At 38.9% G+C, this 20,432-nt stretch overlaps 1 pseudogene; it reads left to right on the plus strand.

Moving 5' to 3' along the window:
• The first annotated feature begins 9,892 nt into the window (after positions 1 to 9,892).
• The window catches only part of LOC127622471 (kinesin-associated protein 3-like), a 71,723-nt pseudogene continuing 61,183 nt past the window's right edge, over positions 9,893 to 20,432 (plus strand).

Genomic DNA, 20,432 nt, shown 5'->3' on the forward strand with positions numbered 1-20,432 from the left:
GAGATGCGTGGATTCCGCCAACCGGATTGAGGCGAGTCACTAATTGGGCTTTCCGAATTGGGGAGAATTTTTTTTTAAATCTTATGTTTCAATGTATTTCGCCTTAATCAGCCTCATATTGCTATAATGAAAGCACAGTACTAACCCTCCCCCTCTCGCTCGCACTACCTTGTTACTCCAATGCCGAAAAGCAGCGCATCCTCTATTGCTAGTTCTAAAGTGACGCTTTTCAAACTAGCAACAAAGGCTTGCGCTGTACAAAGCTACACTTGATCATCAAAATAGTTTCTATATTATCAGAAACATCTGTGGGAAACACCCTCACACTCCCCCTCCGCCTGTCTTAAGCTCTCGCACAGGTGGACACACATAAATTATACGCATTACACACACACTTACTCACAAGCAAAAACAATTTTTAAGGTTTACAATGGAAATATGGCGACACTCGCTGCTGCTGAGAAGTGCTTAAACTTACATCTTGGTGATTTTGTAACATTGTAGCAATGTTACTTCTGACGAAAGTTGCAACAAATAAAGGTAATCCCATTAGCAATCTCTCTCCGTTTCTGAGCTTCTCTCTTTCGATCCCTCAAAAACAAACTTAACACACAAACTCTCATACACATGCACAAACTTACTAACTTGTTACTCCAGTAAGCGCTCCAGTAAAGCACAGCTAGCCTCGCTAACCTCCGTTGCTAGTTCTAAAGTGATGTTTTCGAAATAGCAACGAAAGCTTGAGCTGCAGGAGAGCAAAATGCTGAATCCGTGTTGGAAGAAAGTGGTTCCACTCACTAGAGTGTTTTAGGGATGAAAACCAGATTTGTTTTTTAGATAAAACCCTGAACGATGCATTAAAGTGTGGCAACCGTGGTATAAGAGGAATAATTGACACTGCACCGTTGAATTATTAAAAAATACGCTGCGTGTCATGACCGCATTACCGGTCCGTCATCAATTATTCCTTACTTAATGAATGGAACCTTATTGTAAAGTGTTTCCATTAATATTATAAAAGTTTACGTCTTTGTAAAAAGAGGTCAGGCTTGTTTATTTAGCTGATGTTTACAGGGTTTATTCATTCAGGGTTCAGTGTTATTTAGCCAATTTAGCTCTCCACTATTTTACATGAATGAAGAATAATTTGAATAAGGTAAAATGTAATAAGGTCTATGTTGGTTATGGCCCTGCTTATGTGTTTAAACTGAAATTGTTGGTCCTGTTACATTATTTGGACTGGACATGATAGTAAACCACCACTGTACAGGACATTATTAATGCTCATAATAGAAGTGTTGTGTGCTTGAGAGGGAGTTTATAGAGGTTATAGAGCACATTTATTTTCTTGTCAAGATTGCTAGTAAATGGTACAGCATGTGTGAGAGCAGCTGAACAATCAGCTCTCAATGTCGTTTCACACTTCTGTTAAGTTTGTACTGCTTGATGAGGATGAATGTTAAAAATGACTCTGATCATTACTTTCCTAACAATGCATCTGCTTCCTAATAACTCTCTAATTGTAAATGACATAATATTGTGTCCACCTCTAATTTTACTTTTCCAGTTGGATGCTTAGTAGGAGTTATACAACTTCATTAACAGCTTGTAAAAATGTGAGTTAATTACATACAGACACATGCACATGTATGTATACAATAAAGGATACGTCCTGTTTCTAATCAGCCTGTCTGTTAACAGTGAGGGAATTGCCTGGGATTCATTTTATACAGATGGTAACCCAAAAGTTCCCTGTCATTGCTAGAAATACATTGTATTGTAGACATAGGAGCATGAACAATTTCCACCTATTAAATTATTAAATTATAACAGTCATAGCGCGCCTTCTCACATACCATTTAATAGCCAGTAAATGTAACCATAACACGTTTATTATGAGGTCATAGCCTCTCAAAAGAAGATATAAAGGTTCCAAAATTCAACCCAGTTCATGCTTCAGAAATATTATGGGGAAAAGAGTGCTCAGTTGTAATCAGTCTATATAGTCTATAAATAGAGATGATGTGATGTAATAGCTGTTACGGTGTTTCACCTGCTCTCTGGGGTGAAATGCTCACTATGAAATAATCCACTTTTCTGATATAAAACGAACTGTTTGTAGTTGAGTTCTAGAGTCCTGTGTTACTTGTGGTTCTCCATCATTGGCACAGCCTGCAGCTGGCTCTGGGCAGCTGTTCAAACACAGGGGTTTTAGATTGAAGGGTGGGAACATTGTGTAGTCTCAGTGGTAATTACAGGGTCACAGTGGCTTCTGGGTTAGACACACTACCTCTTTCTCGGTCTTTAAAAATATACTTCACTTTAGTATGATTGTGAGTGTTTTCATACATTTCACATTTTCTTGGATATCTTCTGGTTTGAAGACTTTTGATTGATCAATGTTTCTTTACTTCTATACCTTGAATGTAAAAAGCATCGTGCCAGGTGAAATTTAAGTAATAAATGGAGATGTTGTCATCTTTAATCTAAAAGCATCTTAAAGGGATAGTTGACCTGAAATTAAAATTATGTCATCATTTACTCACTCTATATTGTTTCAAAACAAACCTGGTCTTATTGAAAAACATTGTGAAACAAGTTGTGACATCTTGTTGTGCCACAGTTTTCAAACTGGGAGACCCGATCTCATGAAAAGTCGTACATAATATACGAGGTGGCTATTTCTTGTGATGTCGCATGTTTTTGTTCACATAAACTCGTACGATTTCATCACGTGCAAATTCCTGGATGTCGAATGCAGAAGCGCGGGTTTCGCTATAATTTCGCAATAATGTTGTGCCCTAACCCAAACCCCTTATCTAAACTTAACCATTCAGTAGAGTGTGTAAACATAATAGGAAGATGTTGTATGTGACAGAAGCAAGTAATTGTCACGTATTAGATGTAAACCATGTCCAGCGACGTCATTGGCTGTATTAAAAGTATATATAAAACGAGTGTAGTCGCACAATATCATATGAATTAGCCAAATTTAGGAAAGTCGTTCGAATCCTGATGATTTCCCTGTGAGATTGTGTCTTTGAGATTGATGATGAATTCACCAAGTAAAATCAAAAGACACATAAATACAATAAAAAGGGGGGTGTTAAGGAGGGTGCGGTATTTTACATTTTGTCAGAGGGGTGGCTTACTGTTTAAGCCTTTGAAAACCCCTGCTGTAGTTCATGGCTTGTAATTTATTGTAATAGCTGGTTGTAGCATTAAATAACCAACAACATTTACGAGCTTGTACTGATCTAATTGCGCTCAACTGATAGAGCATTGCACTTGCAAGGCCATTTTACAAGTCCTGTAGAGCAAGCAAGTCGGCACGTGGTTGCTTCAGCAATTGCATTTTTCATGTCATATTTAAATTTTATGACACTATCGTTTAGGTTTAGGTTTAAAGTTAAGGGTAGGGTTTTGTTGATTTAAAACATGATAGAGCAAAGACCTATTTTTATAAACCTAACTCAGTGGACATTTCACCTTGGGCTGGGTATTGATACAGATTTCCCAATTGATTCCGATAAACAAGCTCTCGATATCAATTAATATGGGTATATTCAATTAGGGCTGCACAATTATATGTGATTTGATATGATACAGTGATATGACTTAATGGGATTATTACAGTTGAAGTCAGAAGTTCACATACATCTAAGCCAAAAATATTTAAACTCAGTTTTTCACAATTCCTGACATTTAATTGCAGAAAACATTCCCTGCCTTAGCTCAGTTAGGATCACTACTTTATTTTAAGAAAGTGAAATGTAAGAATAATAGTAGAGAATTATTTATTTCAGCTTTCATCAAATTCCCAGTGGGTCAGAAGTTTACATACATTTTGTTAGTATTTGGTAGCATTGCCTTTAAATGATTTAACTTTTTTTTATTTTATTTTATTTTTTTTTTATTTCGAATTTATGCAAAAGAACATCTGACAAGAAAATAAAATCAAGCAAACAAATCAAAATAATTCCAATAACACAATAAAACAAATTAATTACAATGGTTACAGTCAAAGACTTTTTTTTTTTTTTTTTCTTTTCTTACTCTTGTCAATGTCCATTACATATTTGAAAAGGAGTGGGAAGAAGAAAAAAAACTTATTTAATCCCACCCCCTATCCATAATTCAAAAGCTTACCATAAGTCGACGCACGTTCCATCATAAATCTACTTTATTATACCCCAAAGCAAAGAAAAAAAAAAAAAAAGAAAAAATAATAATATTAAATAAATTATCAATTATTTAAACAAGGAAAATAATAATTAAATAAACAATATAGAAAAATAACTTAGAAATATCAGTAGCTCAGAAAAAGAAATGACATAATAATAATAACACAAAGAAACGAAAAATAATTACTAGCCCCAAAACACTCATTGATTATTCACCCCATTCTTCATCCCTGTATCTCTTGAAGACAATATCTTTATACCTATTTTTAAACTGATTTATGTTTGGACATTGCTTTAGTTCATCATTGAGACTATTCCATAGCTTTAATCCAGAGCTGGAGATACAAAAACTTTTTCTAGTTGTCCGAATTCTGTTAACTTTGAAGTTATGTGTCCCCCTTAAATTATAACCTCCCTCCTGAATAATATTTGAATATTTCTTGGCAATATATTATTTTTAGCTTTAAACATTATTTGGGCTGATTGATACTTCACAAGATCTGTGAATTTTAATAATTTTGACTGTATGAATAATGCATGAGTGTGTTCCCTATACTCAGCATTGTGAATAATTCTTATTGCTCTTTTTTGGAGAACAGAAAGTGAATGTAATGAACTTTTGTAGTTGTGTCCCCAAATCTCAACACAGTAAATCAAATATGGTAAAACCAGTGAACAATACAACATGTGGAGTGATCTCCGATCCAGGACCTGCTTTGCCTTATTTATTACTGCAATTGATCTTGATAGTTTAGATTGTACATGATTAATGTGTGATTTCCAACTGATTATGTCATCTATAATTACCCCAAGAAACTTATTTTCATGAACTCTATCAATTATAACCCCGTCTATTTGTATGTTCACCTGAATATTCATATTACAATTCCCAAATAACATTATTTTAGTTTTATTTAAATTTAATGATAATTTATTACTATCAAACCATATTTTTAATTTATTCATTTCTTTAGTGACATCCTTCACCAGTTGCTGTAAGTTTTCACCTGAACAAAATATATTGGTATCGTCTGCAAATAAAACCACCTTCAACAACTTAGATACATAACATATGTCATTAATATATAAAATAAATAATTTTGGTCCCAACACTGACCCCTGGGGGATACCACAAGCAATGTCCAAACATACTGACCTGGAGCTTCCCAACTTCACAAACTGCTGTCTCTTACTTAGATAACTCCACACCCAGTCTAATACTATCCTCCTGATACCATACCTTTCCAGTTTTTTTATTAGTATGTCATGGTCGATTGTATCAAAAGCTTTTTTAAGGTCAACAAATACCCCCATTACATAATTTTTATGATCCAGGGCACTTGTGATTTCCTCTATTGATTCTATTATTGCCATTGATGTAGATCTATTTAGTCTAAATCCATACTGACCATCAGTGAGTAATTGATGTTTATCCAAGAATGTATCTAATCTGTTGTTAAAGATTTTTTCAAGAATTTTGGAAAATTGTGGAAGTAAGGAGACAGGTCTATAGTTTGTGAAGTGGTATTTGCTCCCATTTTTATACAGAGGTATGACTTTGGCTGTTTTCATTTTGTTTGGAAATGAACCTGTTTGAAATGATAATTTACAAATATATGTCAATGGTTTTGAGATCTCCTCAATGACTTTTCTCACTGTAGTCATGTCAATGTCATTGTAATCAGTAGACTTTTTGTTCTTACAATTGCTCACAATTTCCAATATTTCATTCTCATCCACTGGCCTGAGAAACATTGAGCTTTGATTTCTCTCTATTAATTTATTACAATGACCTTCCGATGACCCAGGATCAGGAATTTTTGCGGCTAGATCAGGTCCCACATTTACAAAGAACTGATTGAAACTATTGGCCACATTCTCCATATCATAATTTTCCTTATCCTTGTCAATAAAGTACTTAGGATAACCTATCTGTCTAGGACTATTTCTTATAATACTATTCAATGTATCCCATATTCCTTTAATATTGTTTATATTATTATTTATTTTGTTCTTATAATACTCCTTCTTGCAGGCCCTTATAATTTGTGTTAACTTATTTTTATATTTTTTATACTTGTTTTCTGTCTCTATGGTTCCCCGTCTTATGAATTCTCTATACAGTGTATTTTTCTTTTTACATGCGTTCTGTATTCCCTTAGTGATCCATGGGCAATTAGTATACCTTAATTTTCTGCTATATTCTTTTATTGGACAATTGTTGTCATATGCATTCTTAAAAAGTTCTAAGAATATGTCATATGCATTGTTAATATCTTTTTCCTGATATATTATATCCCAGTTCTGTGCCAGCAGATCTTTTTCAGATTGTTAATAGATTCCTCTGACCTCACCCTTCTAAATTCTGTTTGCTTATCGGGCTTTTTAATCCTATATTCGCAATCATATACAGTAAAAACTGGTAGATGGTCACTAATATCAATAATTAATAAACCATTCACTGTGTTGTTCTCGATATTATTAGTAAAAATATTGTCAATTAGGGTGGCACAATAAGATGTAATTCTACTTGGTCTGGTTATTATCGGAAATAGACTCATGCTATGCATTGTATTAATAAATTCATCAGTAATTTTATGTTTATTAGGATTCAACAGGTCAATGTTGAAATCCACACATATAAAAATGTTTTTATAGCTTATTTTTGTAAACATACACTCCATCCAGTCCTTAAATTGTTCTATATTTGAACCCGGTGATCTATATACACAACTTATGATGACATTTTTTGATTTTTCCATATATAATTCTATTGTAATACATTCTAATAAATTATCAACCACAGCTGTCATATTTTCCAGCACCTTAAAGTTCAGAGTCTTATCCACATATATTGCTACTCCTCCTCCAATCTTATTTTGTCTATTGATATATGTAAATTCATAACCATCCATCTCAAAGTCCATCCGTTTTTCCGAGTTAATCCATGTTTCAGATATAGCTATAATTTTAAATGGTTGTGAAAATCTATGTAAATAATCCTTAATGTTATTAAAGTTGGCATACAGGCTTCTGCTATTGAAGTGGATAATTGATAATTTGCCATTTGATTTAATCATTTTGTTGTACTGATCATCAGTGTAGTAGCTGCAGTTATTGTTGATGGTGTAGAAGAAATTATTGTCAGGATCTAAATCTTTTTCCAAATCTTGTAAGTTGTAGTCAATGTATTCAAATGTTTTCAGTTCCTGCTGGTCTTGATCATTGTTCACCACAGTTCTTAGGTTATCATCTTCAGAAGTAAAAGAATATGTTCTTTCAGCTTGTGTCATATAATTGTGTGTAGCTGTTTGTTACCTTACGTCCAGATCTTGTTCATCACTGATACTTATCCAGTTCCTCCATGCTCCTGATGACAAGTACTTTGGCTTCCTCGGATATTCCATTTAGTTTAATGAATATTTTGCAGTTTGTAGTCCAAGTATTTTGAATTTTCCTCTGTTTCTTTAAATAGCGTGCTTTTCTGGCTATTTCGGCATTGTATTTTGTGAGGTTCTCATTGATGAAGACATTTGAGCCTTTAAGTTTTCTACCCTGTTTTAACAATGCGATCTTATCTTTTCGGTTAACAAACCTCATAATGACCGCTGATTTATCACTTGCATTTGTCCTTGTTAGAACTTGGGTCATAACCTGTTAACTCCAGCATCTTCACAAGGTCCTTTGATGACAGAATGTGTCTCCTTCCTCAGTGGTATGATGGCTGCGTGGTCCCATGGTGCTTATTCTTGCGTACTATTGTTTGTACAGATGAACGTGGTACCTTCAGGCATTTGAAAATTGCTCACAAGGATGAACCAGACTTGTGGAGGTCTTGGCTGATTTCTTTTGATTTTCCCATGATGTCAAGCAAAGAGGTATTGAGTTTGAAGGTAGGCCTTAAAATATATCCTCCAATTCAGTACACCTCCTATTAGTAGTGAATTGGCTAATTTTATAAAGGCTTGACATAATTTTCTGGAATTTTCCAAGCTGCTTAAAGGCACAGTTAACTTAGTGTTTGTAAACTTCTGACCCACTGGAATTGTTATATAGTCATTTAAAAGTTTAACAATCTGTCTGTAAACAATAGTTGGAAAAATTGCTCATGTCATGCACAAAGTTGATGTCCAAAATGACTTGCCAAAACTATCATTTGCTAATATTAAATCTGTGGAGTGGTTAAAAGAAATTAGTTTTTATGACTTCAACCTAAGTGTATCTAAACTTCTGACTTCAACTGTAAATCACAGAGGGCTGATCGCTTAAAAGTTTATTTTTGCTGCTCTGCCCAGTCTATATTAGATGTTGGTAATATTAGTTCCACTTTCACTTGTTGTAGCTGGGAGTGTAATAAGGGCGACCCGCTCTATCGTGAGGTAAATAAATGACAGGAGATTGGAGGAAGAGTGCATATTTCTTGAATCAACAGGTGCATCTGTTAATGTGTTTGCTCAGCAATCATTTAATAAAGATGTTTGAATTATACCCCATCTTGTTTCTGCATTATTATTATGATACCTGTGATGTGCCTGGCGGAGACTGAGATGATAATAAAAATCACTTCACACAGGACAGTGTAATAAAGCGCTTAGTGCTCATAAGCAAACAGAACTGAACTCTGAGCACTTCTATTACTCTAAGCATGAGAAGGTGTTTCTTAAAAATGTCTCCTTATGTATTCTACAGAAAAAGGTGAGTCATACAGGTTTGGAACAACATGAGGATGAAAAATGGTGACAGAATTTTCATATTTTGTTGAACTAACCCTTTAAATCATTCTGAACTTGAGGTATGCTGGCCTCATACTGGCTTTTCTTGAAAGAGTAATGTGTAACATTTCCCAGGCCTGGCAAGAAGACAAACAACAGGCTTAATAAGGAACAAAATGTAGCTGATTATGAACGCATGACTCTTCCCATGTAAATTATTTAACAGGATGAAGATTTTGTGATTATGTTACATGACTAGCACAACACAGAACTCCTTGCCTGAATGGTATTTCTTGCTTTTCTTCTTGAGTTATTCTTCACCTCGGAAAAAAAATGTGTCATGACTGGTCGAAGGCAATTCAGCTTAGTTTAACAGCACTGTGTGTATGTGTGTGTGTGTGTGTGTGTGTGTGTGTGTGTGTGTGTGTGTGTGTGTGTGTGTGTGTGTTTTAACCTCTCAAATCGGTGACACACAAGACATGCATAAAATAACATGCCATATCAGAAACATTTGAGTGAGAATGCATGCGATATGAAAATTATGTAAATATTCCTCTTAACTAAACTGTTGTTATGCAACTCATCAGCCACTCCCCATCTGACTGGAAAATACATGATGGAATTTCTATTCTAGCCTCATTGAATTCACACACAGTCAGGATTTTATAAATAATCATGAGGCAAGACAGGAGCTCACAATTATGTCTGTGCTATGTATATAACTTTTGCCTTGTCTTCAACTTGTCTGGATTTCAAAGCCTTCTTGAACTTAGCAATGCAAGATTCCCCATTGTCAGTGGAAAGAGATAATCTTTTTTAAATCCTGTGTTTCACCTACAGACCTGTCTGAACCTGTGTCCCTTGCTCAGCGATATAGCTCCTCCTCTCAGCCATTTCCTATAGACATTAACAGCCAGGGGCGAATAGCCCATTTGCAACTTAAAGGATGCTCCTCGTGCCTGGGCAGGAAGGCCCTGTGTGGTTTGTACCGGTTGGAAACCACACTCACACCCTCCTCCCCACACATACACTCTTACACAGAGAAACCTGTCTTTGAGCATTCAAGAACAGTTCAGTCTTTCAGGACAAGCCATTGCCGCTTGGTGTGTGTGTACCCTCACCTCTGCGTTGTTTACCACTTACCAACCTTGTGTGTGTTTCACTGACTCCTGGTTTGGCCTTGCCACGTCAAATTACAGTCTCCTGCCTGCTGTCCAGAGAGAAAAAGCGGCTCTGCTTTAAATGTGTGTGTGTGTGCTTGTGTTTGGTTGGACTCCTGACCAGTCTGGTCTATGGAAATGAAGAGTTCTTCTCTAAAAGACTGGATTGAGACCAGAGCTGCAGAGAGCCTGGCTGTTTCCCTCTTTAGAAACTGAGCAGTGGAGTTTGTTCCTGTCTGTTCTTTTTCAACTTTTGTGTGGTTTGGAGGCAGTGAAGATGAGTGGATTTCTGTATCGTGGCAGGTAAGGTGTTTGTTTTTGACAGAGCAGCAACTATATACTTCAGAAATGTTTCGAGACTTGAGAGAAAACAGCTTGTGTTCTGTTTTGGATGAATTTTAGTTATTCTTTGTATGGCAGTAACATTCCGCCATGTCTTTGAGACATGCTTGTTGTTAGAATATGAAACCAGACATGACTTGCAAAATGCATTCATTTACAAAAATGAGGAGGTACTGTGTCTGGTTTGCTTGACTGACACTAAACCTCAAATCACTACATTGGTACATTTTACAGTCAATGAATTTGGATTCTACTGCTGTACAACCTCAACAGCTAACTTGTTTATTATTCAACTCTAAATTAATGGGAATGCTTTAGACCAGTGTTTTCTATTCTGGTCCTGGAGTTCTCCCAACCCTGCACATTTTGTATGTTATTTGACACACTCAATTTGATTCATAAGTACTTTACTAGCGAGCTAATGAATTTAATCAGGTCTGTTAGATAAAGGAGACTTCCAAATGTGCTGTATTGTGGGTACTGTTGGACCACGGTTGGGGAAAAAACTGCTCTAGTCTAGACTATGATCCTCCGTTTATGTAATGCCACTGTTTAAATAACAACATTCTCATCTGGGCAAAACATTTCACCATTTGTTAATGTGGGGGAGTTGGTTTCTCAGCTGACTGGGGTTGGTCAATCACCAGTGTGACTGTGAATGACCCAGAGCAGGTGATCATGGCTCAGGGATCTTCCTGACATCTCAAGGTATTGGACTTTCATGTTTTTTGTATTTGTGAAGAAGCTGGATGGAAAGTTTTCCTTTACCATGGAAAATCCTGATGCAATCATGCCTTTTTTACAGGTACAAAAGGGGAACATTACAAACTCATTTACATAGACCCATCCCCCACAAAATGTGCACCTTAGTGGGTGGATTTGCAGATATGGTGAGGTTGTTGATACTCTCAGCATTCCTCCTCAGTCAGCTGTGCATGGGAAACAATTTGTTTGTTACTTTTGCCTGTTCAAACCTTCTGTTGAAGATGTCTCTGTGGGGCTATAATGCAATATGAGATTGATGTTATTTTGCTCTTTGGAGACATGGAGATCTTTTAAGTAGTTTGATGTGCATCATGTAAATTAAGCGTGCTGTAAAACTCCTGCTTCTTTGTCTCGGAGTTCAAAGCGAGGAAATTTAATGGCCCCATCTATCACACTATGTCTGGTCTGTGTTATTGTCTGAGCCCATTTATCTGATAAGTGTTAATAGCTCGTTTGTGAAAGTCATTATCTAATGGGTCTTCAGGAAGGGACTGCTGCTGCCTTGCTGCCTAATCAATTAATGGTTTAAACGACAGCGTTTTTGGATTTCTGGAACTCTTAAGAATACTGGTCTCTGAACAGTTTAAAAAGCACCTTATTTCATCCTACCTCATTATACAGCCTTCTAAGGCAGCATTTTCCAGTTTTTGGATGCAGCCTTTGTCTTCGGGCAGTGTGTGCCATGCTGCAGCCGGAGTGAGAGGATAGACGCCTCGTAGCTTCCACGCAGCACACACTGAAGTCAGAGGACAACATGTTGAAAATGCACTTTAAATCTATTTATCAACACAGTATTTTACAACAAAGGCTTTTATGACTCAACATAAATTACAGTACTGAAATACTCACTCATTGACTTAAAAAAGACATTTGTTTCACGTTAACCACCCAGTAACAGGCATGCAATACTTCCCACATGTAAACTAGATTTCATGACTGTTTAGTTTATAAAATAATTTAATTACCCAGTCTCGATAAACATCTGATTATTTATATCCGTCATCCCAGGAAAAATTCGATGTAGTAATTTGGGGTGTAACAATTCACTCATCTCACAATTTGGTTTGATTCACGATTCGGTTAAACTAGGCCTGAATCAAGAAAAGTTATGACAAAGTTTATTATTATTATTATTACTTTAGAGACATATGCAATTCAGTTAGTTTCCTTAAAAATGTAGCTAAAAGTACTGTTCTTAAAAGTGCTAAATAACCATCAGAGATGTACTTGGACTAACAATCGGCCCAGAACATGGCAATGGACACCAAATTGAAATATTATCTAATAATTTTGCTTTTAAGAATTATGTTAGATACATATGCTGGTTACACACTGTCGCTGATACATTTTAAATATTTTCATTTAATATTTAAATATTTTAAAAAAGTATTGTCATTAGTCAAGTCAAGTGGACTTTATTGTCGTTCAACCATATACAGTAAGTACATTACAGAGCGAAACGAGACAACGTTCCTCCAGGACCATGGTGCTACATAAAACAACATAGGACAAACCCAAAACCACATGAGACTACACAGACTAAATAGAATACCTATATAAAGTGCACATGCAAACATGTGCAAAAAGTTCGGGACAGTACAATAAATTACTAGCAATGAACAGGACAATAGACACAGTAAGAGACAGTGCAGCGCATGTAGTGCAAAAGTAGTGCAAAAGATGACAGTTTCTAAAAATGCCAAATGTAAACATAAAATACTATGAGATAGTGTTCTATGACATAGCAGTTATTGAGGTAGCAGCCAGATATAAAGTGACAAAATTAAAGTGCAACTCAGGACATGTGTGTGTGTGTGTGTCAGTCCAGTCTCTGAGTATTGAGGAGTCTGATGGCTTGGGGGAAGAAGCTGTTACACAGTCTGGCCGTGAGGGCCCGAATGCTTTGGTACCTCTTGCCAGATGGCAGGAGGGTGAAGAGTTTGCAGTGTTTTTTGTAAATGTCTTTGATGGAGGGAAGAGAGATCCTGATGATCTTCTCAGCTGTCCTCACTATCCTCTGCAGGGCTTTGCGGTCCAAAGCGGTGCAAGTCCCAAACCAGGCAGTGATGCATTACATCTAAATATTCTTTAAAGAAATACATATTTAATGTAAATACATGATTATCCAGTTAATAATAATAATTTACTGATGAAATTAAATCAGATATGACATTTGACATTAAGATTATACTCCCCCATAGCATTAATATACCTAATATTCAGCATTATATTAAAGTAGATTAATATGGCACTCTCTGTAACTCTTTAAACTTAAATTTATTCTCATGCAATCAGAGCAGATCACTCTCACTCTTCAAACAGATATTCCATCCGTCGCGCTGAAAAGGTGTGTCTCTCTCCTACTGCTGGTTGAATTTTTCACAGTTTCAGCTGAACTCAATGTACAACACTGTTACGATTCCCTGTTGTCTGCCCCGCGTTTCACATGTCACCGTCATTGTTCGCACCTGTTCATCGTTTGTAATCATCCTGCCCTTGTGTGTATATAAACCCTGCCTGTTCCTCTTACCTTGTCGTTCGTTGAATGTTGTTAGCCCGGTGTGTGTTCCCTGCCTGTGTTTTCAGTATTATGTTTATTTCCCCATTGAGGGTTTTCCTTTGTGTTTTTGTGTTCCAATAAAGTAAAGCTGCACTTAGATCCGCTCTCCTCGTCTGCCTTCGCTGTCTGCATTCGTAACAGAACGAAAGACCACAAATGGATCTAGCGGCTTACTGCAAGGAGCCTGTGCCCACGCCTGCCACGGTGAGCGAGCCAGCGCCCACGCCTGCCACGGTGAGCGAGCCTGCGCCTACGCATGTCACGGTGAGCTGAGCCTGCGCCTACGCATGTCACTGTGAGCGAGCCAGCGCCTGCGGCCTCTACCATCCCAGAGCCAGCGCCTGCAGCCTCTACCATCCCAGAGCCAGCGCCTGCAGCCTCTACGTCCCAGAGCCAGCGCCTGTAGCCTCTACCGTCCCAGAGCCAGCGCCTGTAGCCTCTACCATCCCAGAGCCAGCGCCTGTAGCCTCGACCGACCCAGAGCCTTCCTGGGCTCCGCCGCGGACCCGCCATCCGCGGCTCATCCTTCTACGGCGTCAGCCTCTCGAGGCCTCCGAGCCTTCTAGGACTCCTCTTCCAGAGTTTCCCGGGGCTCCTTCACTTGAGCCTCCCGGGCCTCCCAGAGCTCCGCCTCTCGAGCTTCCCAGAGCTCCACCTCCCGAGCCTCCTACGGCTCTGTCCCCAGAGACTCCAGAACCTTCTTGGGCTCCGCCGCGGCCCCGCCGTCCGCAGCTCATCCGCCTACGGCGTCTGCTTCTCAAGTTCCTCGAGTCTTCCAGGGCTCCTCCTCCTGAGTCTTCCAGGGCTCCTCCTCCCGAGCTTTCCAGAGCTCCGCCTCCCGAGCTTTCCAGAGCTCCGCCTCCCGAGCTTTCCAGAGCTCCGCCTCCTGAGCTTTCCAGAGCTCCGCCTCCCGAGCTTCCTAGAGCTCCGCCTTCCGAGCCTGCCGAGCTTTCCAGAGCTCCGCCTTCCGAGCTTTCCAGAGCTACGCCTTCCGAGCTTCTTAGAGCTCCGCCTTCCGAGCCTCCTGAGCTTTCCAGAGCTCCGCCTTCCGAGCTTCCTAGAGCTCCGCCTTCTGAGCCTCCCGAGCTTTCCAGAGCTCCGCCTTTCAAGCTTTCCAGAGCTTCACCTTTCGAGCCTTCCAGGGCTCCGCCTCTCAAGCCTCTCGAGCCTTCCAGGGCTCCGCCTCTCAAGCCTCTCGAGCCTTCCAGGGCTCCGCCTCCTGAGCCTTCCTCAGTTCCGTCTCCTGAGCCTTCCTCAGCTCCGTCCTCAGAGCCTTCCAGGCCTCCTGACCCAGTCCCTGTCCTGTGGCCTCCTCCCAGGCCTCCTGAACCTGCCCCTGTCCAGTGGCCTCCTCCTCGGTCCCCCAGACCTATCCTTGCCCTGTGGCCAGCCCCCAGACCACCTGAACCTGAACCTGTCCTTGTCCTGTGGCCAGCTCCCAGGCCTCCTGAACCGGTCCCTGCCCTGTGGCCAGCTCCCAGGCCTCCTGAACCGATCCTTGCCCTGTGGCCAGCCCCCAGACCACCTGAACCTGTCCTTGTCCTGTGGCCAGCTCTCAGGCCTCCTGAACCTACCCTTGCCCTGTGGCCAGCTCCCAGACCACCTGAACCTGTCCATGCCCTCTGTGCCCCCTTGGACTTCCTGCCTGCCCTCTGTGCCCCCCTTGACCTCTTGTCTGCCCCTTGTTGCCCCCTGGACTGCCTGTCTGCCCCTCGTTGCCCCCTGGACTGCCTGTCTGCCCCTCATTGCCCCCTGGACTGTCTGTCTGCCCCTCGTTGCCCCCTGGACTGTCTCTTTGCCCCTTGTGCCCCCCTTGGACTGTCTGTTTGCCCCGTGTACACTCTTTTGGTCTGCTAGCCCCCCTCCATCCCCAGGACGATTCTGTTTTTGTGTTTTTTTGGTTTTAGGATCGTCTGGAATCCGATCCTTTGAGGGGGATTCTGTTACGATTCCCCGTTGTCTGCCCCGTGTTTCACATGTCACCGTCATTGTTCGCACCTGTTCATCGTTTGTAATCATCCTGCCCTTGTGTGTATATAAACCCTGCCTGTTCCTCTTACCTTGTCTTTCGTTGAATGTTGTTAGCCCGGTGTGTGTTCCCTGCCTGTGTTTTCAGTATTATGTTTATTTCCCCATTGAGGGTTTTCCTTTGTGTTTTTGTGTTCCAATAAAGTAAAGCTGCACTTAGATCCGCTCTCCTCGTCTGCCTTCGCTGTCTGCATTCGTAACAAACACCTGCGGTTGCTAGTGTGCAATCATATTTTAGAGCTCCTTGTGTCGAATGAATTGATTTCCATTTGTATGCTGGCATAAAGTAGGCTTAGGATGTCACCCATATTGGATAGAACAGACGCTAAAATAATAAAAAAAATAAAAATAAAAAAAACATCCCAGCTCCACAGTGCGCATCAATACATTTTTGAACCACGATGTATCATGCCATGATTAAACATTTCAACCCTAGAGGTTACCAAAAATCCCTTTTTTCTGTATAGTCACACAGTACAGATGCATTGAAAACTTAAAGCATGTCTCATGATCAAAGGTGTAGATTTGGTTTGAACATTGGGGGGTGGGGGTTTGTACTAGCTGTATTATTTGTACCCCCAAAATCTACACCCCTGCTCCTGATGATGATTGTTGGTGCCAGATGTGCTGGTTTGAGTATTTCTGTAACTGATGATCTCCTGGTATTTTCACACATAACAGTCTCTAGATTGTATGGAGAACAACCAGTTATGTGGATGTAAATGCCTTGTTGATGAAAAAGGTCAACAGAGAATGGCAAGACTAGTTTGAGTTGACAGAATGGCTACGGTAACTCAGATAACAACTCTCAACAATTGTAGTGACAGAATAGCATTTCAGAATGCACAACAACATGTCGAACCTTGAGGTGAATGGGCTACAACAGCAGAATACCATGTTGGGTTCCACTTCTGTCAGCCAAGAACAGAAAACTGAGGCTGCAGTGGGCCTACAATTTGTGTACCTCAGCAGAAATCCAGATTTGTCAGACCAGATTTCTTTCCAAACATCTACAGTCATTAGGTAGCCATTCAGTACCATCTACAGTCCAGTTTTGGTGAGCCTGTGCCCACTGCAGCCTTAGTTTCCTGTTCTAAGCTGACAGTAGTGGTACCCGGAGGGGTCTTCTGCTGATGTAGCCCTCAATGTTCGATGTGTTTTCTGCATATAATTATTGTTAGGTGTGGTTATTTGGGTTACTGTCACCTTCCTGTCAGCTTGGACCAGTCTGGCCATTCTCCTCTGACCTCTGTCTTTAACAAGCTGTTTTCACCCACAGAATTGCCACTCGCTGGATGTTTTTAGTTTTTTGCACAATTCTCTTTACACTCTAGAGACTGTTGTGTGTGAAAATTCCAGGAGATCAGCAGTTACAAAAATGCTCATACAAGCCCATCTGGCATTAGCAATCATGCCACGGTCTAAATCACTAAGATCACATTTTTTAATCATGCTGATGGTTGATGTGAACATTAACTGAAGCTCCTGAGCCATATTTGCATGATTTTATATATTACACTGCTGCCACACAATTGGCTGATTAGATAATTGCATGAATAATTAGATGTACAAGTGTACCTAATAAAGTGGCCTGTGAGTGTATGTGTGTCTTTGGATACTTTGTTTTATGTTATTTCTGTTAAAGGAATTGTAAAATTAGCACAATCCTCTGAGTAGCATACTAGCAGCTAAAATCTTGTTTACATATTATGGCTGCTGACACCTTGCATTTCTCAAAACTATTTGTGGGTCATAGGTTTTTGACCAGTCACAAGCTGCAGCACATCCCACTATCCATATATGTGCCCAAAAGTACCAACTCTGGAGTAAGAGCTAAAAACGTCCCTTAAAATGGTTCAGTAGTTCCTCGTGCTCGAAATCGATGAAAAATACTAGTCTCTGGGAAAAGTACCTAAAACAGGCTTTAGTCCCTGCAGTGGAAATGGCCTTTAGTGAGTTAGCAATTTAAAACAAGAGCGTTGCAGTTGGATGTCTGTGGTATTTGAGACATGTGAAAGAATGAGCATACACTATTAGCCTATTATAGTGTCACATACTTAAAATTAATCATTAACTAATATAGACACAGAGAGCTGATTCTTAGCTGTCTCATGACAACAGTCAATATCATATGATAATTGGTGTATGCTATTATATACAATGGAAAAACATTAAATATCTGTCTGTCTAAGTTAAGAACTAAAGCATTAAGTGCATGTGGAAAATGTGCACACCCAACCCAACATGGAACCCAAAATGTGCACACAAATTTCCTTTTTGTATCAGTTTGAGCTGATGATTTGTAATCTGAGCTGCATTGTAGAGCCTGTGGGCACTAATCAATAAGAATGGAATTTGGAGGTTGAATATTAATGTTTGGAGGAACTGTGCTTACTGAGCACTGGGCACTTTGCTAATATCATTTGTCATATTTTACATTATAATGTTGAAAACAAGAGCCATTTTAATTTGTTTTGTGTAAGATAATACAAAGGCCTGAGTATTTGTTATCTATTAACATGAAGCAGATGCTACTTACAGTATGGTGAGGGAGGCCGCAGACATTCAACCCTGAAACAGGCATTAAAAAATGACTGTTAAACTCTGTTAATGGGATAGCTCACATAAATATAATAATCATTTACCCAATTTTATGTCATTTAAAACACATGATTTTTTTTATAGATGAAACACAAAAGGAGAGGTTATGAAGTGTGTTAGGAATTGATAGCCTCAGTTACCATTTACTTTATTTGGAAAATAGATGCAATAAAAGTTTCCCCATTCAGAGACTGAAATGGCACTGGACTTGTCTAATTTGTACTACAGAAATGATCAAACAGAAGCAAGGGGGCAAAAGTAATTTATTTTTTTTGTATATTACAGGCACTGTAATGAAAGTAAAGCAACCCGGCCGAGGAGCATGATCAACATGGCTGGTAAGTATATACTTCCAGTATGACTTTCATTGATGTCTAATAGATGCAACAATTTTTCAGAGATATGCAAATGTACTCTTATTTTTAAGCAATAACACACAAACAACAGCAACGTATAAATGCATGATTGTGTGTGGGATATTGCTTGTAAACAACAAAAGTTCAAATAAAAAAGAAAATAATATAAAGTAACTGACATTTCAAGCACTATTTTGGTTATTTATGCTCTTCCATAAAAAATTGTTCCAAAAAAGCCAAAATGTTGTAAATAGAGAATAGTGGAGTGATAGAAACAGTGAAGCATTCCAGTGCTGTTATATGATATATCAGCACTTTTGGAACGCACTTTTTGTCCAGGTGAATTAGTGGGCTGGTACAAACTATTATATAATTTACCTTATTTACCCTTTCTGAAGACAAATTGGTAGAAAACCTCCTCAGAAAACATACAGTACATAAGCAGATATTTATGAGTTGCTAATAAGGCTAATGGCCAAACTATGTTTAACTAAATGTTCCACAAAACCCCTTGACAGACGTGTTTGGCATTTCTCTGGCACGGAAAATGTCTCTGTTTAGTGCAACAGTCCTGTAACATGCAGTCTTCTCCAGTACGCCTCCTGCCTCTTTTCCAATACACATCACTGGCCCATATTAAATAAAAGTCCTTTAATAAGCTTTAATGAGGCCATGCCATGGATTTAAAGAACTGCCAGAAGTTTAAACTTTGCCAGTGTTGCTGTTATTATGCCCTCTGGGGGGCTCTTCTCTCTTGATGCTGGGAAAAAAAGAAACATTTTGTAGCCTTGTTCCTGGAATTTTCCTGGTAACTACTTTTACTGTAATGTTTTGGCACAGTTTTAAGCATGCATGTAGGTGTTTTTGTAGGCCTATATGTGTGCATTAATGAGTATATATGTTATAATTAGAGTTGTAAGTTTTTAAAAGAATAGTTCTTGCAAGAAAATGTTTCTTATAAATATATCACATCTTGCCATACAACAACAGTTCATTGACCAGAGGCTGTCAAGCTCTAAAATGCACACGAAAACATCATAAAATTAGTTCATATAACTTATTTCCTGAAAACGTTTATTGAAAATCTTCACCTCTGCTGAAGATTATGTCTAGCCTGTGAAAATGGTCTAGATGCAAGTTTTAGGGCTTGTGATATTCCTTTAATATAGAGTTTTTTCTAACTCTTGGTTGTATTTTAACAGATTCCTCCAGAGAAGACAAGGAAAAGTGCTCTGTACTGCAGACACATAGCCTCAGAGAGTTTGAGCAGGTAGGTGCTTGCTACTGTTTTCTTGTAAAGAGCTATTACATTCTGCTGATATGTTAAAAACATTTGTCAAGCCTCTGAGCGCTGGTCGTTGGTTTGAGAATGTAGATCTTTGGTGTTTACATGCAAATAAATAAATGATCCAGTGAACCAATGGAGAACCAAAAATGAAAGTTCCATCATCATCATAATTTACTCAACCTCATGTGGTTCTAATCCACACAACATACATTTTTCAGCGATACACAAAATATTATAAAAGAGTTTTCATTTTTGGGCCAATTATCCTTTTAAAACACAGATACAAATACATTTTCTTTGTTGTCCACAAATGGTTTGAGGAGTCAGAACCATCCTCTGATTGCTCATATATAATACGCCATCATGTTGTCTCGTTTCATTCTATGAAGGCAAGATTTCGAACAACATCACTATTGACAAGTTCTTTCAGCCTGTT

The sequence above is a fragment of the Xyrauchen texanus genome, chromosome 28 (genome assembly GCF_025860055.1).
Source record: "Xyrauchen texanus isolate HMW12.3.18 chromosome 28, RBS_HiC_50CHRs, whole genome shotgun sequence".
Classification (NCBI taxonomy): Eukaryota; Metazoa; Chordata; class Actinopteri; order Cypriniformes; family Catostomidae; genus Xyrauchen; species Xyrauchen texanus.